The sequence below is a fragment of the Lactuca virosa genome, chromosome 4 (assembly GCF_052849685.1).
Source record: "Lactuca virosa cultivar CGN04683 chromosome 4, Lactuca_virosa_CGN04683_v6, whole genome shotgun sequence".
In the NCBI taxonomy this organism is placed as follows: domain Eukaryota; kingdom Viridiplantae; phylum Streptophyta; class Magnoliopsida; order Asterales; family Asteraceae; genus Lactuca; species Lactuca virosa.
Genome location: NC_136429.1, coordinates 412,297,670 through 412,305,060, shown reverse-complemented (window position 1 = coordinate 412,305,060; position 7,391 = coordinate 412,297,670). Strand labels below are relative to the sequence as shown.

The following is a 7,391-nucleotide window of genomic DNA, read 5'->3' as shown; positions in this document are numbered from 1 at the left end:
GATCCCAACACTTTACTTTGTTCAGTCTAGTTCGAAAGGACGTGGAGAAGTTCCATTGGTGGATCGTGCATCACTAGTAGTCCCCTCTGCTATTGGTGCAGAGGGAATAAAGTATAATGATCTAAGCATTACACTTGTATCCCTAGGGAGCGGTCAATTGTATTTTGGTTTATTATAGTCCGAAGATTGTTGTTTGGAATTGGACCTGGGCGAGAGAGCACCAAGCACCAGAGTCCTAACACGAGGCCGCGAGAGCGAGGGCTCGGGTCTGGCACTTGGTTGGTTAGCTACCGTTAGCTAGGTCATTCTAAACATAACAATTCTATTATTTTTAACGTATTCCTAGAGGGATACGTTAACAATCATAGAGTTGATCATCTTCTTTTTCTATAGTCGGGTGATAGAGTTGGTCCATCTAGGACACAACAGTGTCATGGTGACGAGGATCGACATTGTTATACTTTTATGCTTATTTCATTTTATTAGACATAGTATTTTAGTCTTTTTATTTTGGTTTGTTTAAAACTTAGTTTAGTGTTATGGTTTGTATTTTTGTGTGGTTTGTTTTTATTTTTTGTTTTGTTTTCCACGATGATGCTCTTTGATTTTTAGATCTTTTCCGAATTAAATTTCCTTTAGAAAGTTGGCCGTAAATTCAGTATGTAGGAGCGATTGTGTCAAGATACTTCACGAGAGGCGTAGTATCACACAAGTATGAGTTTATTTACCACACGAGAGAGGAATCGGGGTATCAGATCCATCACGAATAAAGAGGGACGAGTTATTACAAGGCACTGGAATTCCTGAAGTTGCCGACGTTCTAGATCGACTTTTACGTGGAGAAGAAATTTATTGTTCGAATATCGCAAGCGAGCCTAGCTAACCTAAGTCGTGACAAACTATTTGATCGCAAAAGAAGTTTCACACTTTCAATAATCACGACGCGACATTCACATACTAGCGTCGCGACGATTCTAGAGTTCTTCAATTGTACTATTATACGATGTTTTCTCCAATCAGTTCGCATGAGTCCGATAAAGAGCATAAACGAGATGAACATTCAATTTTCAATTTCCGACAATTACACAAGTAATGATTTAGCACCAACAGCCCATAACAATCATATTGGCTCTTGCCACTACTATCCCAAGATATTTTGTCCCTTTTCTCCCTTATGTCTTTTAATTGATTTTATGCATACAATGGTGACATTGTATGTAATAAGTGTAGGGTAGGAGGTCATACTAGATAAATTTTGGTCAACTTCAAAATTTGAAATTACGTTTCCAAGCATTAGTTTATTTATTTTTTGTTGAAGTATGAAAAGAGTTAGTTGAAAAATTGTAAAAAATAGAAAACATTGTAAAAAAGGTATAAAAAAGTTGTTGAAAAGTTAAAAAAAAAAAGTCAATAATGCAAAATTTTCAATAGTCCGTAAAAGTTCAAATGTTGGGTCAATAAGAGACTACAAAGTATGAAAATTTTAAAAAAAGTCTCACAAAGTGAAGTCAAATGAGCAACTACAAAAAGGAGAGGTCAAAGTTCGAAGTTAAAGTCTTTATTTCTTTGTTATTTTTTTTTTAAATTGAGTCTAGAAGCTTGGAAACTATAACAAGACCTAAATTTATTCTATGTTTGCTTGAGGGCAAGCAAAACCCAAGTGTGAGGTATTTTTATAAAGTCTATTTTATGCATATATCTCCGACAATATCTTAGTATTTTTTTGTTATGTTTTGATAATATTTAGAACAAAATGTGCTTAAAATGCTTTAAATTATGTTAGTGTAGGATTTATACGTTGCTGGAACGAAAGGATGCAAGAAGATTGGAAAAGGAGCAAAATTAGGAAAAGTCCAGAATAATGTTGAACTAATGAGACATGTCACGCCTTTTAAAGCCGACATACCTCTCCCTCGCAGATCACATGTGAGGATAGTAATGGATTTAAATTATCATGATGCGGATCTTATTTATCGTGACACTAATTTCACAGAAGTCTATAAATAGATGTGAAATTCGCCCTAAAAATACATCTGATAACCCAAGACAACTTGGTTGACAAGAAACCTCAAACCTGCGGTTTTGAGAGTGTAGAATGCGGCCTGGGGGATGTTAAGATGATATGGAGTGAAGATAAGAAGGATTAGAGAGCCGATTATGCTATTTATTGCCTTTCATGAACATTAAAGTCAATTCCTCGATTAAATCTCTCATAATCCGAATATAATTATAACTAGGTGGGGAACCCCGCGTTGCGGGGATCGGATGTGACAATTTTTTTTTGTTGTTTGTTAAAAATGGAAGATGTACGAAATGGCAATCTATGTTTGTTTTTTGGTAAAGGAATTAAAAGAAATTGCAAAAAAATAGAGAGAATAACCCCGCGTTGCGGGGTTCGAAAGGCCAGCAGTATTTGCGAACGCCCTCCCAAAGTTCGTTGCCATTCCTAAACGACATAACAATACATATAAACTACCGACCACTTGCTTCTCAACAATCTAATAAACACACACCTGAAACACTCCAAAAGAAAGTGATGAACAGAAGGTTGCTAGAGTAATTGAATAAGGTTGGTACACTGATAGAATTATAATATGTGTATGTTTACAAAAGATTTTTATGAGGAGGTGGATAGATTGCTAATTTCTTATTCATGGAACTTGCATCTTGACGAACAGCTTCTATGTGCAGAACTGCAGATATGGATGTCTTGCATTGGATGCATCTGTCAATGTTGTAAGCATTATTCCCCTACAACATCAAAAGGGTAAAGTTGGTAATGTATGTAAATAAACCAAAGAGAGAATTATTGCATGTATATATGAACCTAAAAAGGTAACAATGAATTGAACAATAAAAAGTGACATTTAAAACGGTTTCCAAGATATAAAATTTCCATTTTCAGACAATCCATGTGTAATTTCTGTTGCTGAAATCGGTTGACATTTTCTCAAAACTGATAAATAGAGAAGATTTCACAGACATGCTTCATGATAGACCAACTAAAACCAAAGATTCCGGTCTGTCACCTCTAAGGTAAGTGGATATTGAAATAGAATTGGGGAAGAAAGCAAGAAACCCTAAGTTTCTTTGTTTGAAATCTTGGTAGGTCCGTTGGAATCAGTTGCCTTTTTGCTCTCGCCTCCTTCTCTGCTGAATCACCAAATGCTATCATTTGTACAATCTGCATGAAAAACATTCAAGAAACCCTTAAAATCAAAATACATGCGTAATGTGTGTAAATTAAAGAGAAAAATTATACTTGTTCCTTAAGATAGTACCTTATTGTCTATGGAGGCAATTTCCCATTCGGAAATCATCAATAGATTAGTGAGTGGAATGAAATATAACCATTATTAGATACAAAAAGGTAATGAAATTTACCTTAAAACCATGCAACTGTTATAAAAAATAACAAAGAAGTAAAATGCTATAAGAATAAAAAAATTATTGGAAATATTTAGCGGGCTAAATGCAAGAAGAAGCAAAAATACGTCCACTTGTTTTTTACCAAAAAACAACATGTAGGGGTAGTTTGGTCAAAACTGTTAAAATAACTTTTTTTATCCAAAAAAAACAGTACGAAGGGGCATTTTTGACAAAAATAATGTTAAAATCACTATTTTTTTTACCAAAAAAACAGTATGTAGTAGCATTTTGGATAAAAACTGTTAACCTTAATATTTTTTTACCATAAAACAGAGTATGATTTTTACCATAAAACAAAATATAAAATATTGGGCGTATAAAAAAAGTTAAATTGCATAAAACCTAGATGATATTCAGAAACACACCATAACACCATACCTATTTTGCAAGATTTGTACTTTACGTTTGTTGATGACAATACCTTAAATTGTTGAACATATTCAAAAGTAGGGGCAATATGGTCCTAAAACTATAAAGAAATTAATTTTATTAATATAAAAGCAGGGGCAATATGGTCCTAAAAATGAATTTTTTTTTAATATTAAAAGTGTGGAGGGGCAATATCGTCCTAAAACAATAAATATTGAATTTTATTAATTTAAAAACAATGTTCAGGGGCAATATCGTCCTCAAATTATAAAAATGAAACCTTGAAATAGAATTAAACCATCCGGTGTGAAGCCCTACAAATTCCGATGTATGAGTGATCAATTTCCTCACCTTCCAATCTCTATCCACCGATTTCACACCTGCAGTTCACCTAACCATATCTTCCTACCAATATCATTTAAAAATATATAAGAATCAGACAGTTTTTATATGGCCAAAAAGAAAGGTAACCAGGTTCAAGTTGTGACCTTGCAACAATAGCGAACATTCCCACTTACATCCTTCCAGATGCCAAATATGAGGTCCAACTGATTTGAGAAAAAGCCTACATCAATATACACAACCAAGAAATAGCAGGTCACTGGTAATGGGATTCAAAAACTGAAAAAAAAAAGTTAAGAAATCGTTGATAAATTAATAGTAAACTGCAAAAACACTCATGTGGTTCGCTTTTGAGCTGTTGTAATGGCCATTTTGCCATTGGAGCTGTTTAATCTAGAGTGTTATACGATTAAAAAAAAAACAGGTAGAGTAATTTGTTCTAGTAGTATTTACATTGAACATGGATTATTTGAATAACTAAGTTTTAGGAATTTGAACACCTCCCCAACACTATTCTACACTAATAATTTCATTTTTTTCTGTTCTATTTTTATAAATAAGGTTGGGGTAGGGTGGAGGTGTCCAAACCTTCATGGAAAATCTATCCCATCTATGGAAGTTCACACAGTGCCACCACCACCATCTAATATGGCCAATACTACTCTACTGCCCTGCTCCGTTTGAGCCACTATTGCTGCTGTTGTGTTCGTTTCTTTGGAGCGGCCTAGCAGCTGGCATCTGTGCTTCATGCCATTTCCTGCAGAAATCCCACAACATAAATGATAAATCTAATTAACAAAGTAAATGACCAAAATGAGTTTATAGAAAAGTGAAACTTACAAAGGTGTTAGCCAATATAGATGATAAATCTAATTAACAAAGTAACTACAAGGGTGTGTTCCCATTACAGATGAGGTTGAGCAGGCTACAATAGGGATGAACTTTCTACGACTTAAATCGATGTATCAACAGATAGGTAATTGATTACAATTATTATTTTCACATAAAGCAAAAGCAATATCAAAATACATGAAAATTGAAGGGCACATTTTTCAACACTAAAATAGAGTAAATGAACCTGATGTACACAGAGGAACAAAATTATACTTCCTTCTGTCTATGGAAATTGTAATGCCCATTTTTGGATGTCTGAAAAACTTTTGAGATGCATGATGTTGATTTCTCTTAAAAAGATTCGATTATTTTGTTGGTATTTAATGGTGTTTATGATATTTTCGTTACAATCGAATTCATGGAAAGAAAAGAGTAGCAGATATAGTTAAGATTATTGTTATATCCTCCCAAAATTCTTCCTAAAATCCCGCTTATTGGACACTGTGTTTGCTTCTGTAAGTGTAATTTTTCTTTGGTAAATGTCCGTAAGCAGGATTTTTAGGAATCGTTAAACCCTATTCGAACGGAATTAAACGAAAAGAACACTAACCAGGGTCGCACTGCTGATAGAACTCTTCTACATCTGTCAAAACTCGAACAAAATCAAAATTAGATGAACAAACTTTAGCAAATTAAACAGGTATAAACAAAGGGGAATCAAAAATTGAAAGGAAATTAGAATTCAGTTAATCAAATTCGAGAATTAAGAGAAAGCATTAGAATTGCAGAGATAGGGGAGAAGGTGGAAGGAGGCGGAGCACAGAGCTCGCAAAGAAAAAAGATAAGGTGGAAGGAAGTGGAGCACAGACCTGGAAATCGTCTTCTTGCCATTGGACCGTCGATGGTTCCGTGCAGCAAGATGATTATGTGAAGTAGAAGAACCATCGACTTGGTGAGATGATTAAAGGCGTTCTCGATCCATTAGTCGCCGACCTGTGGATATATCCTTCCATTTTGAGTCAGTGAAGCGCTCGTCTGGTGGGACATCGATTGAACGTCGGAGGCGCTGGACTGCCGACACGGCCGACCAATGGAGGCAGGTAGAGGTTACATATCGGAGAGGAGGTTTGAAGAAGAGGATTAAAACTGTTTTTGAGGCGTTCTAAAGCAGGTGGGGGGAAGGTAAGCAGAACCGGTGGGGGAAGGCGGGGGAACGACACGTATCAGCTCCATTCTTATCTTCTAAGGGACCAAATTGTCAACACCACAAACTTTAGTGCCAAAAATCTGAACCAATCAAAATAAGAAAACCTATGGGCCATTTTTGCCAAAAAAACACTCCACTTCACTGTTCAATTAAGTGGTCATCTTTTATATATATATATATATAGATATATAAAAGAATTGTTTGGATGATTAATTGCATGTCCAATGTGTTGAATTTCTTTATGATTATACAAAATTAGTTCGTGTGACCAAGATAATTGATTGCAATAGGAATCGTTAAGTAATGAATAAATAATCATTGCACTTTAATAACTAACCATGATTTTGAAATATAATCAACTTTAAACCAAAGTACTTAGAAGTAAATTAGTTCCGATTAGTATATCTAGTAAAATTCACAATCATTTAAATTATATAATCAAAACCCCTTCCTTTTGATTGGTTTTTTGTTTGTGTTTTGGAGTAACATATAATACAAAAATTATAATATTAATTCATACTCGTTCACAAGAGTTCAACACCCTTTATTATCAAAACTATACTGCTACACGATCATGTTCACTACCTGTAATGTGTATTAGTTTAGTTGTGATAATTAAGAATTATAAATTTAAAACTAATTCATTAAAAATACACATCAAAAATAGAGTTCGATAATATACTCTATTCTGAAAATGAAAAATTACTTAAAAAATAAATTAGACTACGCAAGGTTACTTATAAATATGAGACGTTACTGTTACTAAAAAAATAAATTAGACTATGCAAGGTTGTCAAGATCAAGATTCTACACAAGGTTGTCAAGATCAAGTTACTTAAAAAATAAATTAGACTATGCAAGGTTGTCAAGATCAAGATTCTACGTAAGACCGTTTTGGTTTTGCAAGATCGGTAACGAGATCTTACAATCCTACAAAAATACATAATTATAAGTTTAAAACATAATATGTCTATCAATCATTTTATTGTTCAAAAGTTATAAAATGTTTAAAATTTTAGTTATAACACATACCAAGACAATATTTGGATTAAAAATTAGAAGCTTGGGAAGTTTCAATTATGCTCTTTTATTGCGGGCTTTAGGGCTAGAGTTTGCGGATAAATTAAAAAATTTGATTAAATTAAAATAATAAACAAAAAATAAGTTAGAATGACATGAGTTATGAAAAAATGAATCCTAATAATATTTT

At 33.7% G+C, this 7,391-nt stretch overlaps 1 long non-coding RNA gene across 6 annotated transcripts; it reads right to left on the bottom strand.

Annotated features, from left to right (window-relative positions):
* Positions 1-2,412: 2,412 nt before the first annotated feature.
* On the bottom strand, positions 2,413-6,158 carry LOC145108913 (uncharacterized). 6 transcript variants are annotated; one of them, XR_013708640.1, is made up of 6 exons: positions 5,844-6,158; positions 5,585-5,617; positions 4,729-4,897; positions 4,079-4,363; positions 3,030-3,850; positions 2,413-2,751 (listed from the first exon to the last, which is right to left on the bottom strand). It is a non-coding gene; the product is annotated as an uncharacterized LOC145108913 (long non-coding RNA). The 6 variants fall into 6 exon arrangements; XR_013708639.1 differs by having other exon boundaries at positions 3,030-4,203; positions 4,287-4,363; XR_013708641.1 differs by having other exon boundaries at positions 3,030-4,199; positions 4,287-4,363.
* Between the last annotated feature and the right edge of the window lie 1,233 nt (positions 6,159-7,391).